Below are 24,971 nucleotides of genomic sequence, written 5' to 3' on the forward strand. Positions count from 1 at the left end.
TCTGGGCCGCGCGGGACGGCGTCGGAGGCAGGGGCGACGGCGAGGCGCAGATCGAGGGGCAGCCTGGCGGCGTCGTCGGGCGGGGAAGACGAACTGAATGAAAATTTTCACAAGTGCTACTTATATAGACGAAGCATTGGTTCTGGTTCGTGACAGAAACCGGGACGAATGCGACCTTTGGTCCCGGTCGGGCGGGGAATACCCACTTTTCGGCAGCCCAAATGGCGGGAAGCGGCGGCCTTTGGGCCCGGTTGGTGCCACCAGCCGGGACTAAAGGGGGGCATTGGTCCCGGTTGGTGCCACGAACCGGGACCAAAGGGCGTGTACTGGAACTGCCGCGGTGCGTTGGGATGTTTAGTCCCACCTCGCTAGCCGAGAGGGGCTCGGAGTGGTTTATAAGCCCTGCCGAGCCGACCACTTCGAGCTCCTCTCTACTGCAGGCTTACGGGCCTAAATCCACTCTCTGTGCCTGTGGGCCTACTGGGCCTACTGTGGGCCTGCATCCTGGCCCAACTAGCGGGTTTCTAGTCGTATGCAGGCTGTGGTGGCCCAGTAGGCGGCATTTTTTAAAAAAAATCCAGTTTTTTGTTTTTTTACTTATAGCAAAATACTTACTAGTTTTTCAGTTATTATTTTTGGTTTTAGGTAATAAAAATTATAAACTAGTTTGTAACAAATTATCAAAATGCCATTAATTTTCCAATTTGAATTCTTTGAAATTTATGTGAATCACTAGTTTGTAACAAAAGAAATATTTATGATAATTCTTTTTGCTATTAAAGTTTATTTTTGCTTATAATGTTTTGAACAGAAAATACTTTGATAATTTTAGTTGCATAAATTTTATATAATTTTAGTTTCAACAATACTAGAGGTTTATACCTTGAAATTTAGTCCCACCTCGCTAGCTGAGGGAGCTCGAGAGTGGTTTATAAGCGCTGCTGCACCTTCCCTCTCGAGCTCCTCTCAAATGCAGCCTTTCGGGCCTAACCCTGTGCGGTGTGCCTGTGGGCCTACTGGGCCTCCTGCGGGCCTGAATCCTGGCCCATGATACGGTTTCTAGTCGTATTCAGGCCGTGGGGGCCAAGTAGGTGGCACCTTTTTTTTCTTTGTTGCTTTATTTATTTTATTTTGTTTCTACTTACAACAAAATACTTATTATTGCTATTTTTTCCAGTTTTTTTGTTTTGTTTTCTGCATTATTTATTTTCTTTTTTTTGCTTTATTTTTTAATTCTTTATGCTTTTAGTTTTAGAAAAATTATAAACTTTTTGTTAATGCCATTAGTTTTCAAATTTGAAAACACTTTGTGTATTATATTTACTATGTACAATCTTTCTCCACAGAGATACCGAAAATTATAAACTTTCTGTTAGTGCCATTAGTTTTCAAATTATAATAGTTAAAATTTGAATTCTTTGAAATTTGTGTGAATCTCAAGTTTGTGATTAACTTTACTAAAAAAATGAACATAGATGTGCCTATAGAGAAAATTCAACCTAAATTCATAATCAATTTCTATGAATTTCAGAGAAATTCTTTATGAATTTAGGTCAAATTTCCTGTATAGGAGCATCTATTTTCATTTTGAGAGGAGCTCAACAAGGCAGAGAGGGATGGGCTTATAAACTAGTGTGGGCGCCCTTCGGTTGGTGAGGTGGGACTAAACTGTGAATCGCAACGAGGACGAACCATTTAGTCCCGGTTGCAGACATGAACCGGGACTAAAGGGGACCTATTGGTCCCGGTTCATGCCTCCAACCGGGACCTATGGTGGTGGGCCAGGAGCGAGGCCCATTGGTCCCGGTTCTACCACCAACCGGGACCAATAGGTCCAGACGAACCGGGACCAATGGCCCACGTGGCCCGGGCGGCCCCCTGGGCTCACGAACCGGGTCCAATGCACCCATTGGTCCCGGTTCTGGACTGAACCGGGACTAATGGGCTTACCCGGCCTGGACCAAAGCCCCCTTTTCTACTAGTGTAGCAAACAATGCCAGATTGTACGACCATTGCATGTGATGATGTCACGATGACATCAGCAAAACAATTTTTTCTTTCATTGGAATATTCTCAATCATAGATTTTGCAATGGATGCTAATTATAAAGAGATCTAAAACTACACACAAAGGAAAACATATACACATGTATATGTGTATGGAATTGGACTCAAGCGAACCCAAAGTCATCCGACGGTACAACCTGATATGTCTGCATTCGATGCATGATCAACATCTAACTGGATGCCATCAATCAGATTTGTGCAATTAATCTACCCGAATTACGCCAAATACTAGCATATACGTGGGACTAAAGGCAGTTATTTTTTGTGAAGATGATAAAATGTAGACGCAAGTTATGCTAAAAAATATATTACTTAAACTGATAATAGATGTTTGAGCTGGAGTGCAATTTTTATTGGGTAGATAACACATATAAATCAATTACACATATACATGGTACAAAATGTAGTTTTTTTTTACTAAGTGGTTAAACTGTACACATTAGTTCATAGCTAATATGAGAGTGACGTAAAGAGGAAGTTGTACCAAATATGTTGTAAACAGCATACCTGGTCAATTTGTAATAATTATAGGTCACTACAAATCAACATACACACGATAATAAAGAACAATGTTTCAATGGAGCAAGTGTAAATATTGGTGCTATATCAAATTGGCGTGGACAATAGTAATAAGACAGACGGTCCTAGATGCATACATAAATATGCCAGGAGGAATCTAATCCACTATGGATTTAACTCTATTTTACGTTGGTAGTATTGTAATAAGAACAAAATTTTAGCATTTTTATTTTCATACCATACTGTGCGGGACTTATTTTGAAAATAAAGATGCCCATGAAAATACAAATAAAGTGTAAATTTAATTTCGCAGCAAAATCCATTCATAGTACAAATTATATATATGCACCAAAGAGAATTGGTGTAAGGAAAAGAAGGAGTTAGAAAAAAAAATGTTCTTATAAATATCGGTGTACATAAATTTATATGGACAGTTGTACATATTTGTATACGAAATTCAAAGCACAAACGGAACATCAACAAAAAAACATCAAATAGCGTGCAATATGTAGCAATGAAAGAAAGGGGAAATACATCCAAACATGCCTCAGTGTATTCTGTGCATGTATCACTTTGCGCATTGGAAATAAGAAGTGTGCATTAGATGCATCAACATGGATAGTTTTTGGCAGTATATGGGAAGAGCTTGATAGGAGCATGATGGACACGAGCAGAAGCATTCATATCACGAGCGGACCAAGTCCATGGTGATCGAGAATAATCAAAAAGTAGTAGGTTGAGAAGCATCGAAAAATAGATGCATGTCTTATGTAGAAGATATGAATGACACTAGGTAAGAAAGATGGACGGGTGATATATATTTGTGAGTAAGCGCATCTCTTGCAAAGGAAGGTGCATAGTGTTTTTTCACCATGGATAAAGGTTGGAATCACAAAACATCTATAATATACATTCTAGAGTGATAGAGTGTCATAAATTCCAATTTTGATGACATGAGATATACCACCGAGAAAGAAATTAATCAACATAAAGTTATTTTAATAGATCAACCTAGACATTACAAACTACACTAGTAAAAAGCCCGTGCGTTGCCATGGGCATTTAAAAAATCTACAGATAGCATGTGTAAACATAACTGCGGGGCGGCCTGCGCATTTGTGCGGCTAGATTTTAGATGTACTACCATACATGTTCTTAAGTATATGATTTTGACAAATATTTTTTATATGAACATGCAATATCATAGATCATAGCACCGTGATGGACACTCCGCGAAAGAATAAAGGTATTATTTTATTGACAAATTTATTACACTTTGTATATTGATACAAAACATTGGATTTTTTATTGCACATTTTGTTCTAATTTATGTGCTTTTGTGACTCGTGCATCATAGATAATTAGACACCGGTATAATTCTTTTTAAACATCATTTAAAATAGATTTTATGAAAACTTAAATTAAATATACATGGGTTAAATCTAGACATTTCTCCATTTGTTCACCTATCTCACAATTAGTGGTATTGCTATTATACGTTACTCAGTTAGTGTGATGCCATGCATCCATATGGTCCAATACATATTCGTATGAGCGAAAGAATGCGTGGTTGGATGGTTAAGAGGACAATGACTTATAGTTGTATGGTTAGGAGGATAATGGTATTTTAGCCCACCAATGTTCAAATCCTAGACTTGACACTCGTGCTTGCATTTTTTAGATTTATTTCAGGCCTTCTAGTGATGTGCGTTCAGTAGGAGAAGACGCTCCCGTAGTCAACGAAGGTGTCTGTAGCGACTTCGTCAATCTCAAAACAATGTGCCAGCTTATAAGTCTCTCAAAGATGCTCATATGGACAGTGTTCCAAGAATTTCCACTTGGTGTTTGTTGCTCTTTGTTACTTTTCTTCATGATTTCAGAGCATCTACAGACACAATGAACAAATTTGGCCCCTCAAACGTCTGCAGACGCACCCAGGTGCATCCACGGATAGTGTCCTCTCGTACCTTAAATTTTCATTTGCAATCATAAATCCTATTTTTCCAAACATCAAATACATGCAAACACATGCACGTCGATCATTTTGGATTTGCATGTCAGTTCTAGTGTATACGATTACGATCCGAACCCACAGTCCATGTTGCGCCGACGGGGTTGTTTAGATTTGCAGCAATGTTGGGGATATCACTTACCGGGAACTTATCGGTCGACCCATGATCGATAAGGGGTGAATCGGCCAGTTTATCGGCATATCGGCCGATTTATCGCCATATCGGCTGATCTATCGGTCGATTTATCTTATCGGCCAGACAATGGTAAGCGATAAATCGGCCGATTTATAGGAATATCGGAAGATATCTTGAACAGTGATTTGCAGTGAAGATTAACACCCAAGTTGGCCTGGCGCGGTAGGAGGTTTAGTTCCACCTTGCCGTGCGAGAAGCGAGTCGACCGACTTAAATAACCGTGTCGTCCAAAAGTGATAGGCATTGATGGCTGAAGATTATTGCGTGTCATTATTGTTAATATTCCTCACAAAAGGAGCATTGATGGCTGCCCAGCACTTTTTGCTTCGTAGGTGCAGCGTGTAGTCCGACGGTAGAGGGCAAGGTCCGGCGCAAGGGTGGCGGCGAAGGTAGCAGACGTCCGATGGGAACACGATCATAAAGAAGTTTTTAAAAATATATATGAAGTTCTAAAGGAGTATGCATCTGAACTTGTGAGCATTGTACATGCATTCCCCCCTTTACTTCCTTCACTATACACTTAGATTAACATCTCTATGCTACAAATTAAGAAAATTAAAAAATACTTTATGTAAACAAAACAAATTCACGACATCTATCTTGGGTGGTATAGTAGGACACTACATGGAAAAATATCACAAATGAACATCTTTGTTGCTTCACCGAGAAAAATAGAATGGCCCTCTTGTCTCGTATGAAGAATGTAAGTATATAAGTCAATACAGAAGATAAGAGGGCCATCCTATTTTTCAAAGATTCAAAATTAGGAATTTACAAGAGAGTTACAACCCTAAGGCGAAAGGGGAAAATAACAAGAATATTTTGTATAGGGTGTGGTGCCTCTCACAGCCATCTTCGAACTACTTAATGTCACCTTTTGTTAGGAATGTGCTAAAAAATCGCAATGCAAAATTACATGTTCAAATTTATCAAAAGAAAGTACTCACGGGACTTCAGATAAGAGCAAAACCTAGCATGAAAATACCAAAGGCATATTCTTTTCCATCGACAGTTCATGCTAAACTCTCGAGATTCCTGAGTGAGGCTCCCCTCCCTCCCTCCAGTTCCTCCACCTCATACTAACCCCCTCTCGCCGCCGCCGGCGTGCACCATCGGGCCTTGCTCGCGTGGTGTCAGCGGCGGCGGCCCTGACATTCCCCGCGCATGGCGACCCTGCTCGGAGGTGGCGGCTGGCGGCGATGCTCCTAGTTCGTCAACGGGTCTGCCGGCGGCGCGCTGTCTTGGGTTGTGCAGCACCGGGTGGTAAGGTGGCGATGGCGCGACTGATTGGCTGCCTATTTCAGAGGAAAAAAGACAATTGCTAGACCAGATAAGAATTTACTTACTGCTCACTCTCTTCCTCGAGTACTCCTCTTCTTCTCTCGTCTCGCTGCAATCAGTGAAGCTCGCTCGCCCCTGTGCCGCCCGATGGCTCGACCCCCTTCGTCACAAAACCCTATACTTGAAATGATATTGAGAGTACACCAAACTACACAGCAGAATTCCAAACTGAAGCTTTATATCTAGCATATCATATCTATTCCATATTTCAAAATGCAGGAATACACTGCAACTCTGCAGCACACAACACCATGTATTTGTTCTATTATGCTACATTGCCATTTACTCTTTACATGGCCTTCTGTTCAGCAATAACTAAACCGTGCCCTAAAGAACTGTATTCCTTTTAATTCACAACATGGCAATCCCATGTAATGCTTGCATTACTGAGATAAGAAAGCAAGCAATCGACCCCCTTAATTAATTAGTAGGACCTTGATCCGGCGCTTAGAAGCTTGCATACTGTGATAAAAATAAAGTCAGCAAGCCTGTTGTATTCACAAGAAGCAAGCAAACAACCAGCTTATAATTAATTATTAGGACATCCATCGCTAATAATGGTTCACGGTACAAACAACTCTTGAACCATTTGTTATTAATCGGAGGAACCTGGTTCAGTGATCAATCTTGTAAAACCTGACATACTGTTACTGTGTTACATATAGGAAAACCATGGGAAACAACATAATCGAAAATATTCATAGATGAGGCCCAATATAGAAAACCAAAGGTGACAAAAAATATGGCAATGAAAAATGCTCTCTAAACTGAACTAAATAACCCCCACCTATTCTGATCCATGAACATTTTGCCAAAGAATCAATTCATGCTATAATAGTATGCACCTACAAATTGCTTCTTCCTCTTCCTCTATCACCTGGAGGAAGTAGATAGTGATACTTATAAAAAATTATCATAATATATCAAGAAATAAACATGAATAAATATACGTAAACAGAAAGTATGTTAACACAATCATAAAATGATAGGCATGGTTCTTCATTTATTTTCTATCTGCTTTGCTCTTCGTGTCTTCTTCCACTATTGCCTCACCCCCATCCGTCGTTGTTCTGTCATCACGTTCCTCAGTAGGGAGGGAACAAAACACAAACAAGTAATCTGAGAAGAGTATTTTTTAGAGAGGCATGCGGGCATTGACATATCAGGGAAAACATCAATGTCTAAACATTCCTATCAAGATTTCTAGCTTTACTCTTACAATGTTGGAAGTGGGTGTTGAATGAAAAATATATACTGTCTCATAAACTCCTTCACGTTTTGTTCAAGGATTTACCTTCATCAGCTATTGAATTCAGATTCAAACCAGCCTACCCAAAGCCACCAACACATAAATCAGGCAACATAGCCTAAATCACTATGTTCAACTCGGGGTGGTGATTCAAACTGCATGTACTCATTCAGGGCGGTCCGATTCCAAGTTTCTAACAACCAAAAAATCATTAACGTGCAACTATATATCACAACAACCTACAAATGTTCAAATTTCATACTAATCGAGTTCCATGCAGACCTTGTCATGCTGCAAGCAACGCAATAAATTTGAAATTAATCTGATTGGAGTTCCACAAATCTCAGCCACGCACAACCAAAACTAAGAAGCAATGAAAGCTCACCGGGGAAAGGATTGAGGAAGAGATCGCACCCGAGCCCGCGGCACGAAGCTGCCCTGGCCGGCAGGCGCCGGTCCTTCCGCCTCCCCATCATGCACAACCATCTAAGCACGCTGCACAGAGTATCGGGTCCGGGGCCTCCGCGTCTCCTCCCAGCTCCAACAGCACGCCGCTAGCATCTCCCCGCCCGTAGCAGCTCCGGCGGCGTTCGTTCCTGTCGGGGACCTCCACACCAGCGCCCAGCTCGAGCAGCAAACGCATAGCCACCACACGGGCGTCCCCGCCACGACGCACGCAACAACGTCGACGGTGCACTTCTTGTCGCCTACATCCTCCTAACCAGGCGAGTGCACACATGCACCCCTCGGACCACCCTACCACGAACTGGGTCGTCGTGCGCCCGAAACTCCCGCCCACCCTCCACATCAGACTTCTTGGCGTGAAAGCTCTGCATTCGTGAATATATCCGTGCCCACAATATGTTTGTGGGACAAATCGGATTCTCCAAATCAGTGGATCGACCAGACCCGGCAGCTGAAAAAATTCATTGGCATCAGTGGATCATTGTGTTTGCCCGCCAAATTGCCGATGCTGCGGCGGCGCACGCTTCCCTAGTCCGCCCAAATCATGGACGCCGTGCACGGCGCTCTTCCGCTCGCGACGCCCACTGCACCGCCTCCGGTCCCGCGGGTGTGCTCACGCCGCTGATGCCCGTTGGTCATCGCTGCTTGTCGCTGCTCGCCGCGCAGCCAGGGAATCGCACCACCACCGTGAAGGATTCAAACCATTCCAATACTACAATATGAGCGATCTGGGAGGAGTACGTACAGGAAAGTTGCCCTTCCCGTTCCAGGATTACAAGGAGCGATTTCTGGTTCGGGCAGGTATAGGGAGAAAATATGATTTCACCTATCAGAAGATTGATGAGTATGGGGTTTGCATCTACTTTTGTCAGGCGTTGGTGCATCAAGGGAAGAAAAAGATTGTGTTCCAATTTTTGCAGGAAAGATGTGCCGTGAATTAACTCAAACTATGGTAAGTGGGGATTGCATGCCGATTTTACCTGTCTTCTAAGGAAAGAGGAGGAACAACCGAAGTAAGGAATAAAATCGTTGGGGGTTGACCTGATCGATCGATGGGAGGGGCTGCGAACGAACGAACGAACGACTTACGGACTGCTCCATTAGGAGTAGAGATTACTCTTCATATATATGCATTGTCTAGCCGCGCAAGTGTGCGGGACACACTGCTAGTTAAAGTTAAGGTAACAATCTTCAGTACTGAAGTAAAAAAAAAGTGCTGACCTTCTACTCTGCTGTTGCAGTGCTGCTACGATAGACGAACAAACAAACTAGGTATATAGCAAGACTAATCTGATCGGAAGGAAGCTAACATGCATGTATTCAGAGATGAGACCTAGACTAGAGGTGAAGAATCCCTCAAAAAAAAACTAGAGGTGAAGAGAGCTAGGGATGTTAATTACTGTGTTATATATCGTATATCGTACCGTTACATAGACGTAGTCGCCAATGTTGTAGATGGTGTCGTCGACCTTGGCTGATCGGTAGTGCGACTTGGCCAGCTTGACCTCCTCATCGTCGGCGGCGGCCGCTTTCCTGCTCCAACTACATTAATGTCGTCTTGAGCACATGCATATATAGAATGAAGTGACACATATATAGATGAAGATATAGGACGCATGAGTTACCCCCTCCTTGGGTTTTGTCACGGACCCAAGTACCTCTACGGCCCACAACCCTGGAGAAGGCCGGCCCAGGAGGAACCCACAACCCTGGAGAAGGCCGGCCCAGGAGGAAGAATTCTTCCTCCTGGGCCGGCCTTCTCCAGGGTTGTGGGCCGTAGAGGTACTTGGGTCCGTAACCCGCTTCTTCCTCCTGGGCCGGCCTTCTCCAGGGTTGTGGGCCGTAGAGGTACTTGGGTCCGTGACAGGTTTGGGCCGCGTTGGCGCTTGTATCGATTGGGCCACCTGCTGTGCGCCTCCTCGGCGAGGAATGGCTCGCCAACCAACACAGAGTCAGAGTCGCTGTCGGTGGCAGCCTTGGGCGCGGGCTGCGCCGGCGCCTTGGATCTCTTCCTCTTCACCGGAGACTTGACGACAGGTGTGCGCTTGCGGTTGCGGGTGGAGGCCCTCAGCGTCAGCGGTTGTTCCGTGGCGAGGGCGGCGGCCGGCGGTAGGCTCTCCATGTCCATGGCTACTTCAACTTCCAGCTCGCAGCTCACTGGGTTCGTGGAGATGGTTTGGAAGATGGATCTGAGTGTGTGCGGGTGCAGGTGAGGATTTTGGGGGTTTTAAAAGGAGGTTTGAATTTTGATGATGATGATTTTGCGGACGATCAGTTTTGGCTGGCCATCGGAACCGGAGCATGCAGGAGGTGAACGTTGGAGCTGTATGCTGATTGATAGTTTCCTTCCATTTTAATTTTGATTTTGATTGATTGTTTCCTTCCAATCGTATACTTTACTTACTTACGTGATAAGTATATTCCAGTTTCCTTCCTTAAATTGCTTATTACGTTTCCATGCCATCATATATTTCAATTACAATATATACTATATAGTAAATCAGATTTGGAATGTGCACCGTGCTTCCATGATTACCATCAGATTTGGAATACGTGATTGATTCATTGATTTTCTTTTTTTTTCAGTGTACACACGTGGTTAATTTCCCGTTTTCCAAGGTATATATACGTGATTGATTTTCATTTACCGAGTGAAGTCTGAAATAAACCTCGTTTTCATACGACCTGTCGGAACTTCCACCTCCAAATCCCGGTCGTTAGAGCCCTTGAGGTTGTTCCCAAACAGGGATGGATGATGTGGAGTGGGGCGAGACCGGAAATGCTGAGTCGGCAAGGTCATGGGTCCCACTGGTCTTGGCGCGGGCCAAAATCAGGGGGAGGGGTCAAGTAGAGACTTTTTGGGGGGCATTTATGCCGTGGTACAATAGTCTGATTTTCAGCTATGCGCCAATTTTTCTTTTACTTTGCTTCTAGTGTAGGATTTTCTCGTTGAAATCATGGAACCGACAGAGTTGTTGAATTTCGTATTTCACTTTTCTTTTTTTCCTATTTTGTGTTTTTACTAGTGGAGTTTTTTCCTTTTTATTTTATATTTTGTTCTTTATTTCTTTTTAAAATTCATGAAAATTTCAAAAAATAAACCCAAGAACATTTATTCAATTTTGTGAACATTTTTTGAAATCTGAGAACATTTATTCAATTGTGAATATTTTTTTAAAATCTGAGAATATTGTTTTTGAAAAGGAAAAATGTTTTGAAATTCACAAAGATATTTTGAATTTATGATTATTTTTTCAAATTCGTGGACATTTGTTTTGAAATGGTGAATATTTTTTGTAATTTGGGAGTAATATTTTTGAAATTTGCGAACATTGTTTTTAGATCTGTGATTTTTTTTTGATGAAATTTTATGAAATCTGGGAACATATTTTTGGAATTCACAAACATAGTTTGAATTCACTACTCCCTCTGATCCAAATTAATTGACGCGGCCTCTATACAATGTTGTATATAGGTTGTGTCAAATAATTAGGATCGGAGCGAGTAAATTTTTTCGAAATTCACGATCATTTTTTGAATCAACAAACAATTTTCGAAATTCATGACCATTTTTTGAATTCATGATCATCTTTCCGGATCGACAACCATTTTTCGAATCGGCAAACATATTTGGAAATCCATGATATTTTTTTTGAATTCATGACCAATTTTGAATTAACGAACACTTTTTGGATCAACAAACACTTCTCAAAATTTATGAAGAATTTTGAAATTAGGAACTCATTTGAATTCCTTAACATTTTTAAAAATGAAAATAAACAGAAATAACGAAAAACAAAATGGGCCGCCCGCCCGGCAATGGGCCTGCGCAAACCGCGCGGGGACGTCCCGGGGCGCTGCTATAACTGCCGGATCGCCTGTTGGCCCATAAATGCGTCCCTCACGTCGCTCAAACGTCCCTCATGTTTTAAGTTTTAGGCTTTCGTTTTTATTTAATTTTATAATTGTACTAAAGAATATATTTATTAAAAAATATTTTACTGCTTCAATAAAAAATGACTTGCAAGTAAAAAATGTTTTTCATGTATTTGAAAGTAGTTATTCGTCTTTTATTTTTAAAAAGGTTCATGTGTTGCAAAAAAAATGTACATCATGTATTTTAAAAAATAGAAAATGGTCGTAAACTATTTAAAACAAATCATCATGCATTGAAATTTGTTCACCATATATTTGAAAACTATTAAAAAAAATTGTCGCGTGTATCTCAAAGTGTTGATGCAATATTCATAAAAATACACAATGATAGTTTTTAGATACACTTGGACCAATTTTTGGTACATGACAAGAAATTATCGAATAAATGATAACCATTTTCTTAATACATAACGGTTACTGGGATACATGTGGATACAGGGGCAAGAAGGGCCGCTGGAACTACATGTGCTTATTGGGATTATTTGTTCTTTGATTGCAATGCGGGCCTCGAAGGATTATTTGTTATGCTTTCTAGGGTTGATGTATTTGTTAAGTATGTTAATCATGCTTTTGTTAAGTAATACTCCCTCATTTCCTAAATATAAGTCTTTGTAGAGATTTAACTATGAACCACATACGGATGTATATAGATGCATTTTAGAAGTAGATTCATTCATTTTGCTCCGTATGTAGTCCAGGATGTTAAGCACAAAGATTAAGCAGCTTGCAGGTGTTGAGTTTCTTGGAATCCTCTCTCTCTGATGGATGAGCAATACTACTTAGATGATTATATCATGAAAATTTCTCATGGATTACTTAGCTAGCTATCTAGGGAAAACAAAGCATCAAAATACTAGTACTAGTATCATCAATTCCAGACACCATCCATTTACACATACTCCACTGATTCATGTATAACACATTATGTATATATATGAGGATCGGATCGGATCGCTAGGGTTCCCTTTATTCTTTCTTTCCCATCCCACAAGAGAGAAAGGAGGATCGACCGAATTCTACTAACACAGACAAGTTAGGAAGGAGGGAGCTTCTTCCTTCCCACAAGAAGGTATTTCAAGTCAAGTCAACCCACCAACTAGACCAGACCAGGCAACAAAAGAATATCTCTACTTTTTTTTCTCTCTCTTTCTACAACCATGACAGGCAAAGCGGGGAGGGGAGACGAGGGGACGGAGATCAATAGACGGACGGCGCCACTATTCATCACCAAAAAAAAGCTTCCAATTCAATTCAGATCAACAACAACAACATAAGTCTTCCTTCTTCTTATCTTCTTTCCTTGCATTCAGATTCTCTTCCCTTCTTCCAGCCCAGTCCGTTGCCCCTGCCTGATACACACATAGAGCAGCAAACCACTCATCGGGTTCACTGCGGTTTGATCAATTACTAGTGTTTGGGATGCAATGCACAGATATAAATCAATGTTACAACCCAACGTGCACGCTCATCGATATATCGATATATAAACAAACAACAGATGGCAAATCACAACACGGTTTATTTAACAAGGGAGCTACATGCCTACAGCATCTCACATTAAAATGACTCCAGCGCAGCAGGGAATGTGCACCAGACAAACAACAGGTGCTTGGGATGCAATGCACATATATAATATGAATGTTGCAACCCAATATATATGCGCCCTCGCCAATATATAAACAAACAACAGATGCATGGCAAATCACAACACGCTTGTTTTAGGGAGCTACATGCCTACTACATCTCACATTAAAATGATTTCATGGCAGCAGGCAAAAATGAATGCAAATATAGCAGGGGCAATGTGCAGCAAACAAACAACAGGTGGTGGCAAAGCGCAGAGCGTGTTAAAAAGGCCTCCATCGCAACATGGAAAATAAGTTGGCCTATGAGGAGGTGAAACCGCTGGATATGATGCTATACTATATAGGTGTCATGTCACTTCTCCTTCATAGTCACATCAAAAGTTCCAAAAAGAAAAAAAACAGGATTTACATTCTAAACTATACTTTCATTATAAACAGTTCCAAACAGCCTGGCTCTAGTAAGGGAATGGATTGAAAGAAATTAACAATAGAATAAATCAAGCTAGGACACAACACAGCAAAGCGTAAACTAAAAACTGACGACAGTCAACATATACCCATCTCTCGACAATCTCATTCAACTTCGCCCAAACTTCTTATTCCAGAAAAACAGATATTATCCTAATTCACTTGAATGCGTAGATGGCACTTCTTTGTGTCCAGGATTTAAAAATCAAATTTAGTTAAATGCATAGATGACACTTGTTTGTGTCCAAGATGTAAAAGCCCTACCGTGTCCAGGATGTAAAATTCAAATTCAGTTAAATGCATAGATGGCACTTATTTGTGTTCGGGATGTAAAAACCCTATTGTGCCGCAAGACCAGATATAACAGCTTGGTATTTTTCTTTGTTCTACATCAAAACTATAAAATAGTCAACTAGGAAATATAGCATTCCATATAACTACCATTAGATGCAGTGCAAGTGTGTAACTACTGACAAATCTTGTTCCATGAGCGCAACCCTTTCCTTTCAAACAAGCCTATACAACAATGAATACATACATAGCAAAATGAATGAATCTACACTATAAAATAGGTCTATATACATCCGTATGTGGTAGTCCATTTGAAATATCTAAAAAGACAAATATTTATGAACGGATGGAGTAAAATCTACATTGAGATATTGAACATTTGAACAACAATGGAAAACCATACAGGGGCGAACTAAAACCGCCTCTCTCTAGCCGTTTTACTTGTACATACACGTGGCATTGGCTAACCAAGACAAATAAATGAAAACCTCAGCTGCAGGCTGATCGCTTAAATAAGCGAACATTTTTCTACACTCAGCTCCAAGTCAAGAATCACCACTCTACAGCTCATCAATGTATTGCAAGATAGAGAAATAAATATGTAATAAATTACCTCCTTTTCCCCTCTTCCTTGCAAGCGCCTCAGTCGAGATCATCATCATACGAGCGGCCGCTCGCATTGGCATTGGCATTGACATCGTTGTTGTAGTCACCAGATGGTGAACCAGCAGCGTCCTGGTCCTGGTCGTTGCTCTCCGCCTGCTGCGCGCCAAAATCGGCCCCGAAAGGCCACGGCAACGTAACCCCGAACCTCCTCTCCATGACCCTAGGCGAAGCAGGCCACCACCAGGAGGAGACTCGGGGTCATCAGTAGTAGGCACCTCGATCTCATGGCGACAGACAGGGTAGGAGCTGCGGATGTGGAGCCAGGGGAGGATGCAGTCCTCGTGGAAGACGTGCTTGCAGGGGTGCTGCTTGGCCTTGGCGACGGCGCCGAGCAGCAAGTCGTCCATGCAGACGGCGCACACGTCGACGGCCGCCATCATCATCATGTCATTGTCAGGGGAGACGGCCTTGGCCCCGAAAGGCCACGACAATGTGACCCTAAACCTCCTCTCCATCACCCTAGGCTCGGAGATACTCATACTCATGGGCGAGCCGCGAATCCAGTGGTGGATTCTATGGGGGTGGAACGCCGGGGATCACCGGAATCGGCCGGCGGCCGTGGGGGTGGAGAAAGGGGATCTCGAGAGTTGGGCTTGCAGTTGCAGCAGCTCCAATCTTTTTCTCGCTTTGGTAGAAAACAAAAGGGCAACCAACCAATCACATGGGAGGCCACGGACCCCCTCCCCTCCCCTAAATCAAATCCTGACCATCCATTCCATTACATCAACACGTGAAATTCTTCACTCATACAACACAATTTTTCACATTCCAACTTTACTTTATGCATGATTACTTAGAGGCTACTAATAGGGATATGTACATCTAATAAGGACATGTACGACTCATCCATGGAGCATCAACCGGTGAGATGATGCATTATTGTTATTCCAAAAGCAAAGACTCGACCATTTCCATGTTGGTTGGGCCTTCGGTTGCGCCTGTGCCCGCGAGTCCAAGGCCGCTGCTGGTGTCGGCCCGTCCCTCCGCGCCTAGTTTAGTTCATTACTTATCTAATCTAATTGTGGTATGTGTGCCAATTTGTAAAGGAAAATCGATACAAACCCTAGGTAGAAGAGATCTTGCTATCAGGGCATTAGCTACAAACTGTGTTGGAGCTGCATCTCCTAAAATCTCCGGACGAATAAATAATCAGATCTGAAAAAGGCCTAGCGGGGGGAGCTATAAAAATTAATGTGGACACATGCTCTTTCCAACAGTCTCTTGATGGTGCTATAGGGCTTGTTGCACGTGATGAGTAGTGCAACATGGGTGTTGCCGTTTGTGAGTAGTGTTGATTCAGCAGAGATCTTGGCCATCAAGCATGGTCTTTATTTGGCAGCGAGAATCAGATGCAACGTTGCTCATATTGAGTTCGATTCTAGTTTTGTGGTGGAGATTATGCAAGAACAGGAAGATTACCATGGCGAGGAGGTTGCAACGATCACATAATGCACTGAGTTGGTTTGTGATTTTGCAAAGGTTTCGTTTCTCATTGCTTTCGTGAAGCCAACTCGGTAGCTGATCGCTTGGCTGGCCACTCCTATAGTACTAGATCTTCTGATTTTTGGGAAAGTTTTGTCCCTGGTTTTATTTCTCAAATTCTTGTAAATGACATGTCTATCATTGGAGAAATAAAGTCTTATTGATAACCAAAAAAAAAACTTTGCCCCTTCCCTACCCCCCATAAGAACTATTTATTTCAATGTTGTTCGAGTTTGATTCAGTTTTACTGCATGTTTGAATGTCTCCAATTAAAAGTACAAATATTGAGTTGATTCCAACAAAAAGGAAATACAGAAGGATAAAATTATGGAGGTTGCATATGGCGAATCTGAGTTTGTGAACCCATGTGTATGTGTCTGGTGTGTAGCTGGCTAAACTAATGATCTGGAGTAATATTTTGGAAAACATATATGCTAATAGTTGGGACTTGGAACAACAGTGGACTTATCTAAAGGGTAAATGAGACTCATTTTGTAAGCATAACACACACCCAACAGCCAAAACTGACACCTAAATCGTATAAGCGCGGAGAAGACTTTGCAAGGACAGTAGGACCTGCCAAGACAATTCTTGTTCTTCTTTTATCATCATCATCGTCGTCGTCGTCGTCGTTGTCGTTATTTTTTGGTACCAACATTTGGTAAGGAATTTGTATCAAGTACATATGATATCGTAAGGAATCATCTCTGGCCTGGGAGGTGGTAGTCCAAGGTGAAGCATTACAATATTGGGAATGGCCAATAGGACTGGAAAGTCAAATGCGCCTCTCGCAGTTACACTGCCACCACGGTTATTTCCGCATAGTAGAAAAGGGAAAACCCGATAGTATAGTCCTTTTTTTTCACCTTTTTGTGTTTCCCTAGTGGGTTTTTTCTTATTTTTATTTTATTCTATATTTTAATTTTTCTTTATTCCTTTTTTAAATTCGTAAACATTTTTCAAAAATATTCTTTGAAATCCAAGAACATTTATTCAATTTTGTAAAAAAAATTGAAATCCGAGAATATTATTTGGAATTTGGAATTTATTTTTGAAATTCTCTAAGATATTTTGAGTTCACGAACATTTCTTGAAATCACGAACATTTTTTGAATTGGCGACCACTTTTGAAATTTGGAAGGATTTTTTGAAATTTGTGAATGTTTTTGGATCTACGAATAGTTTTGAACTGACGAACATTTTTTGCAATTTGGGAAAATATTTTTCGGATTCAAGAACATAGTTTAAATTAAATAACATTTTTTTATCAGCGAACATTTTGAAATTAGGAACTTTCTTGAATCCCCGATTTTTTTAAAAAAATAGAAAAACATAAAAAATGAAAAATTAAATGGGGCGCACGTCCCGCAATGGGCCTGCCCAAAGCAAGCCGGGACGTGCGCGTCGGTTACATCGTGTTACGCACGGATTAGGAGCTTCCTGGAGCGCAACTATAACTCGCTTGTAGCGAGTTAAGCAGCCGGTTTAAATGCATCCGTCACGTCGCTCAAATATCGCTCAAGTTTAAGGTTTTTGGATTTATTTTTTACTTTAATTTGATAATTGTCCTAAAATAAATATTCGTATAAATTTTTTAGTTTACTACTTCAAAAAAAAGCTATGTGCTATTTTTTCATGTATTTGAAAGTAGTTATTCATCATGTATTTTACAAAAGGTTCATGCATGTTGAAAAAAGTGTACATCGTGTATTAAGAAAATAAGAAATGTGCATCAACTATTTAAACAAATCATCATGTATTGAAATTTGTTCATCCTATATTTGAAAATTAATAAAAAAATTGTCGCATGTACCTGAAAATGTTCATGCAATTTTTATAGAAATACACAATGAACATTTTTTTTGAAGAAAAACTAATATTTTTGGAATATATCATGAATAGTTTTTAGATACACTTGGACCAATTTTTGGTACATGACAAGAAATTCTTGAATAGATGATAACCATTTTCTTAATACACAATCAAGCTTTTTAAAGTACAAGACCAACATTTTGTTTAATACTTCGGGGCACATATTTTTTGGACACCCGCAAAACATATTTTTAGCATGATTTGAGCCTTTTTTAAATACACAACCAACACTTTTTATAAACACTATAAACATTTTTGTTATAGATGAAAAAATATACGAATAAGAGAAAATAAAATATTGTGAATGGAAAAGGAATTAGAAACGAATTAAAAAATGAAAGTGTCAAAAGAAAATAACATATCAGAGAATGTAAAAAAAGAAAAGGGAATAGAAAAGAGAAACAGGAAACAAATAGGAAAAAAGAGTTGAAGACAAACACAAGCAGCTCCGTCCAGAACTCGAGCAACATCCGTCACACCTTGTCATCCTCATGCATTGTGTCTGAAAGAAAGAAAATTGTGGAAGCGTATGCTATTCGGCAGGGACGCGTTCGTGTTATATAGAGATGTCGGATTATAAGATAGGTTGCGCAGGTTGTTACTAGGCTTGGCCTCTACTCCAAGCTATACAAAGATAAGCCTATCCTAGCTAACAACCTGCCGTGCCCAAGATTACATGTACTCGTACGTACCAATACGTGACAACATGTCACAAAATACTAGCCTATACATTTTCTACAAGCCTATCATTTAACATCCTCCCTCAATCTTAACTCATCAAGGTTTAGATTGTTCTTGAAGGCTTGAAACTGTCGAATTTGTAAAGGCTTGGTGAAACCATCAACAACTTGATCTCCTGTTGGAATGAACTGTATCTCTAATAGCTTCTGTGCTACTCTTTCACGAACAAAGTGATAGTCAATATCTATATGCTTTGTTCTAGCATGAAATACATGATTTGCAGAGAGATATGTTGCACCCAAGTTGTCACACCACAGTTGTGACACATGTGACCTTCCGATTCCTAGTTCATTAAGTAAAGTTTCAATCCACATTAGCTCAGCAGTTGCATTTGCGAGAGACTTATATTATGCTTCAGTACTGGAACGTGATACTGTTGCTTGCTTCTTAGCAGTCCAAGATATAAGATTAGACCCAAGAAAAATAGCAAAACCTCCAGTAGACCTTCTCTCATCTGGACATCCAGCCCAATCCGCATCAGACAATGCACTTATTCCAGTTGATGGAGATCTACATAACTTGAGCCCTATTCCAGTACTTCCTTGAATATACCTTAGTATTATTTTGACAGTTGTCCAATGTAAGGAGGTAGGAGCATGCAAAAATTGACAGACCTTATTTACTGCAAATGATATATCAGGTCTAGTCAAAGTTAAATACTGAAGTGCACCAACTATGCTTCTGTACTTAGTTCCCTCTTCGGCGCTCAACACCTTCCCTTCATGCAATGACAACTTATCAATGGTAGACATGGGTGTATTGGAAGGCTTACAATCCTTCATGCCTACCCATTTAATTATGTCTCTGGCATACTTGTCTTGAGTTAACATAATACCATCATGCATTTTTCTAACTTCAATGCCCAGGAACTAATGTAACTCTCCCAAGTCTTTAAGTGCAAACTCACTTCTCAAATTCTTTAGAAGAGCTAAGGTAGCATCTTGTGATGAACTAGCAACGATTATATCATCAACATAAATTAACATAAAGATGATCACCTTCCCTTTCTTGAAGAAGAATAAAGAAGTATCTCCTTTTGAAGCTCGAAAACCTAGTTGCTGCAGTTTCATACTCAATCTTGAATACCAGGCTCTAGGGGCCTGCTTTAGACCATACAAGGCCTTGTCCAACCTACATACATGATGTGGTTTCAAGCCATCCTCAAATCCAGGTGGCTGCCTCATATAAACCTCTTCCTCGAGAACGCCATGTAGAAATGCATTCTGTACATCCAATTGACGAAGACTCCAACCCCTGGAAACAGCAATGGACAGAACAAGTCTAATAGTAGCAACTTTAACAACTGGACTAAACGTGTCCTCATAATCAATACCATAATGCTGCTTAAAGCCTTTAGCCACTAGCCTAGCCTTGTATCTGTCTATTGTGCCATCAGGCTTTCTTTTAATCTTGTATACCCACTTACAATCTATCACATTCCTCCCTTGCTTAGGAGAAACCAAGTGCCAAGTCTAATTTTTCATGAGAGCTTCATATTCTATATTCATAGCCTTTTTCCAATTATCATTGCTTAGTGCCTCTAACGGATTTTGAGGTTCACTAGTGGAAGCAAAGTTTGCAAACTTGAAGTTTTTCTCATACCCGACTGTCCCATCTTTAAACTTTGATGGTTTCAAAATACCTTTTTGTGCACGTGTAGTCATCCGTAACTGTGCATGGTCATGTATTGAATTATCAGCCATAGAAGATCCGAGCCCATCACCTCGTACCCGATCCGACCGAGTAGAGGCGGGCGAATCTCCCTCGACCGCCGCACTCCTGACTGGGCTTGGATCCCGTGCGGGTGCACTGTGCAGCGCACTGCCTGGGCTCAAGTTCTGTGCGTGTGGGCCAGGTGACGCACCACCCGCCCCATGTGACGACAAAGGCGTGCCAGGCGTGCCGGGTCCGCCCGTGCGGGAGCTTGACGCGTGGCGCGCGCCAGACGGAGGCGAGGGCAGGTCGGGTCCGCCCGACCAATCACCACCAGTCCCGCCAGACCAGGGGCCAAGGGGCGCCAGGAGATCTTCCTGGGGATCCGCAGGCGCGTCAGTTGGCCCCCTGCCACCAAATCTCGCGGGATCAGCGCCCGCAAGTGCAGGCGAATCTGCTTCGTGTTCCGCACCAGGCGTTTCCTGTTGCTCCTGCTGCTGCATAAAATCATGACGATTTGGAGTGCTGTTTTTTTTCACTGCTGTTTCCGTTAGGATTAGGATTATTAAACAAATGATCATTAGCAATATGTTCACCCCCTTGATCAGTAGGATTTAATAAATCTGGTGAAAGCAAAAGGATCTCATCACGAGACGAGCACCGGCATTAGGATGGAGTGTAGAGAAAGGAAAAACGTTTTCATCAAACACAACATCCCTTGAAATATAAACACGCCCGGTGGAAATATCAAGGCATTTGAAGCCTTTGTGAAGGTTGCTATACCTGAGGAAAGCACACTGCTTGGAGCGAAATTGAAGTTTGTGATTGTTGTAAGGTCGGAGGTTGGGCCAGCAGGCACACCCAAAAATTCTCAAGATAGAATAGTTGGGTTTTTCATGGAAAAGTCGTTCAAGAGGTGTTTCAAAGTTGATCACTTTGCTAGGCATCCGATTTATCAAGTAGGTTGCGGCAATGAAAGCTTCACCCCAAAACTGCAGGGGCATAGAAGCTTGAGCAAGAAGAGACAAACCTACTTCAACAATATGACGATGTTTCCTCTCAGCTGAACCATTCTGTTGGTGCGCATGAGGGCAGGAGACATGGTGAGATATACCTATTTTGGTAAAGAAAGAGTTGAGTTTAACATACTCCCCTCCCCAATCTGTTTGGAGAGCAAAAATTTTGCGATCAAATTGTCGCTCTACAAGTTTCTGAAAATCATGAAACTTTTGAAACACCTCGGACTTGTGTTTGATAAGATAAATCCATGTAAATTTACTGAAATCATCTATGAAACACACATAATATTGCTTTCTTCCTAACACACACAGCAGCCTGATACAAACACACACAACAGCAAACCACTCATCAGGTTCACTTCAATTTGATCAATTACTAGTGTTCTGGATGCAATGCACAGGTATAAATCAATGTTGCAACCCAATGTGCGCCATCGTCAATATATAAACAATAGATGGCAAAGCGCTTCACGGTTGTTTCGGGAAGCTACAGGCCTACTACATCTCACATTATAACGACTCCATCGCAGCAGCAGGGAAATTGAATGCAGATATAGCAGGGGCAATGTGCACCAGCCAAACAACAGGTAGCAAAGCGCAGAGCATAACCGCAAGTTAAAAAGGCCTGCGAGGAGGTGAAACTACTGGGGATGATGCTGTGCACATTTTATAGTACCGAATTGGTTAAGTTCACAGCTTCTCCTTCATGGTCATATACCTTCCTACCTCCGTGCCAGCCAAAAAAGGAATATGATTCACATTCTAACCTACACTTTACCGAAAAAGGGTTTCCCCCGCTTTGTATTCCAAAGCACCAACACCGATACAGAGCAAACGCTGGGGCGAGCAGCACAACTAACCTACACTTTCACCATCAAAGGTTCCGAACAGCATGACCCTAGTGAGGGAACGAACTAAATAAACTTACAAGAGAATTAATCCAGCTAGCTAGGACACAAGACAGCAAAGTGCAAACCAAAAATTGGGAATAGTCCTCTAAAATAAGTTTTACTGCTGAATGCATAGATACTTGTTTGTGTCCAGGCTGCTAGTATAAACCCTAGCACATGACAAGACCAAACAAAACTGCTGGATATATTTTCCTTTGTTTCACATCGAATAGGAATCCCGTACACCTATCATAGATGCAGTGTACGTAAATGTGTAACTACTGACAGCAGCCCAGCCCTAATTATATTTTGAACAACCCTTTCCATGCATACAGCTCTGTCTAGCTGAATATATAGAACATGCACGCCAGCTTTGACCAAACAATCAACTCATTGAAAGGTAAATACTAAAACCAAACCTAAATTGAGATCATCCTACGTACTCCCTCCGTTCCGATTTACTCGTCGTGGATTTGAACTAAAACCACGACGAGTAAATCAGAACGGAGGGAGTACGTCTTACACGGAAGCAACCGTAAGTAATAATGATGAAATAAGGGACGGTGCATTAGTCGACATCATTGTTGTTGTGGTCGCTGCTCTCTGCCTGCTGGGCGCCAGAAAAAGCCCATGCCAGCGAGATCCTGAACCTCCTCTTCATGACCCTAGGCCAAGGGCCACCACCAGCACCAGCACCAGGAGACTCAGCTGGGTCATCAGTGGGCACCTCGATCTCATGGCGACAGACAGGGTAGGAGCTGCGGATGTGGAGCCAGGGGAGGATGCAGTCCTCGTGGAAGACGTGCTTGCAGGGGAGCTGCTTGGCCTTGGCGGCGGCGCGGAGCAGGAAGTCGTCCATGCAGACGGGGCACACGTCGACGGCCGCCATCATCATCATGTCATTGTCAGGGGAGACGACCTTGGCCCCGAAAGGCCACGGCAACATGACCCTGAACCTCCTCTCCATCACCCTAGGCTCGGAGATACTCATACTCTTGGGCGAGCCGTGAATCCACGCGGTGGATTCCATGGGGGTGGAACGCCGGGGATCACCGGAATCGGCCGGCGGCCGTGGGGGTGGAGAAAGGGGATCTCGAGAGTTGGGCTTGCAGTTGCAGCAGGTCCAATCTTTTTCTCTCTTTGGTAGAAAACAAAAAGGCAACCAACCAACCAACCAACCAACCAATCACATGGGAGGCCATGGTAGAAAACAAAAATGAATGCAAGTATAGCAGGGGCAATGTGCAGCAAACAAACAACAAGTGGTGGCAAAGCGCAGAGCGTGTTAAAAAGGCCTCCATCGCAACATGGAAAATATGTTGGCCTGTGAGGAGGTGAAACCGCTGGATATGATGCTATACTATATAGGTGTCATGTCACTTCTCCTTCATAGTCACATCAAAAGTTCCAAAAAGAAAAAAAAACAGGATTTACATTCTAAACTATACTTTCATTATAAACAGTTCCAAACAGCCTGGCTCTAGTAAGGGAATGGATTGAAAGAAATTAACAATAGAATAAATCAAGCTAGGACACAACACAGCAAAGCGTAAACTAAAAACTGATGACAGTCAACATATACCCATTTCTCGACAATCTCATTCAACTTCGCCCAAACTTCTTATTCCAGAAAAACAGATATTATCCTAATTCACTTGAATGCGTAGATGGCACTTCTTTGTGTCCAGGATTTAAAAATCAAATTTAGTTAAATGCATAGATGACACTTGTTTGTGTCCAAGATGTAAAAGCCCTACCGTGTCCAGGATGTAAAATTCAAATTCAGTTAAATGCATAGATGGCACTTATTTGTGTTCGGGATGTAAAAACCCTATTGTGCCGCAAGACCAGATATAACAGCTTGGTATTTTTCTTTGTTCTACATCAAAACTATAAAATAGTCAACTAGGAAATATAGCATTCCATACAACTACCATTAGATGCAGTGCAAGTGTGTAACTACTGACAAATCTTGTTCCATGAGCGCAACCCTTTCCTTTCAAACAAGCCTATACAACAATGAATACATACAGAGCAAAATGAATAAATCTACACTATAAAATATGTCTATATACATCCATATGTGGTAGTCCATTTGAAATATCTAAAAAGACAAATATTTAGGAACGGATGGAGTAAAATCTACATTGAGATATTGAACATTTGAACAACAATGGAAAACCATACAGGGGCGAACTAAAACCGCCTCTCTCTAGCCGTTTTACTTGTACACACACGTGGCATTGGCTAACCAAGACAAATAAATGAAAACCTCAGCTGCAGGCTGATCGCTTAAATAAGCGAACATTTTTCTACACTCAGCTCCAAGTCAAGAATCACCACTCTACAGCTCATCAATGTATTGCAAGATAAAGAAATAAATATGTAATAAATTACCTCCTTTTCCCCTCTTCCTTGCAAGCGCCTCAGTCGAGATCATCATCATACGAGCGGCCGCTCGCATTGGCATTGGCATTGGCATCGTTGTTGTAGTCACCAGATGGTGAACCAGCAGCGTCC

The sequence above is a fragment of the Triticum urartu genome, chromosome 7A (genome assembly GCF_056163025.1).
Source record: "Triticum urartu cultivar PI428250 chromosome 7A, HENAU_Tu73, whole genome shotgun sequence".
NCBI classification, from domain to species: Eukaryota; Viridiplantae; Streptophyta; class Magnoliopsida; order Poales; family Poaceae; genus Triticum; species Triticum urartu.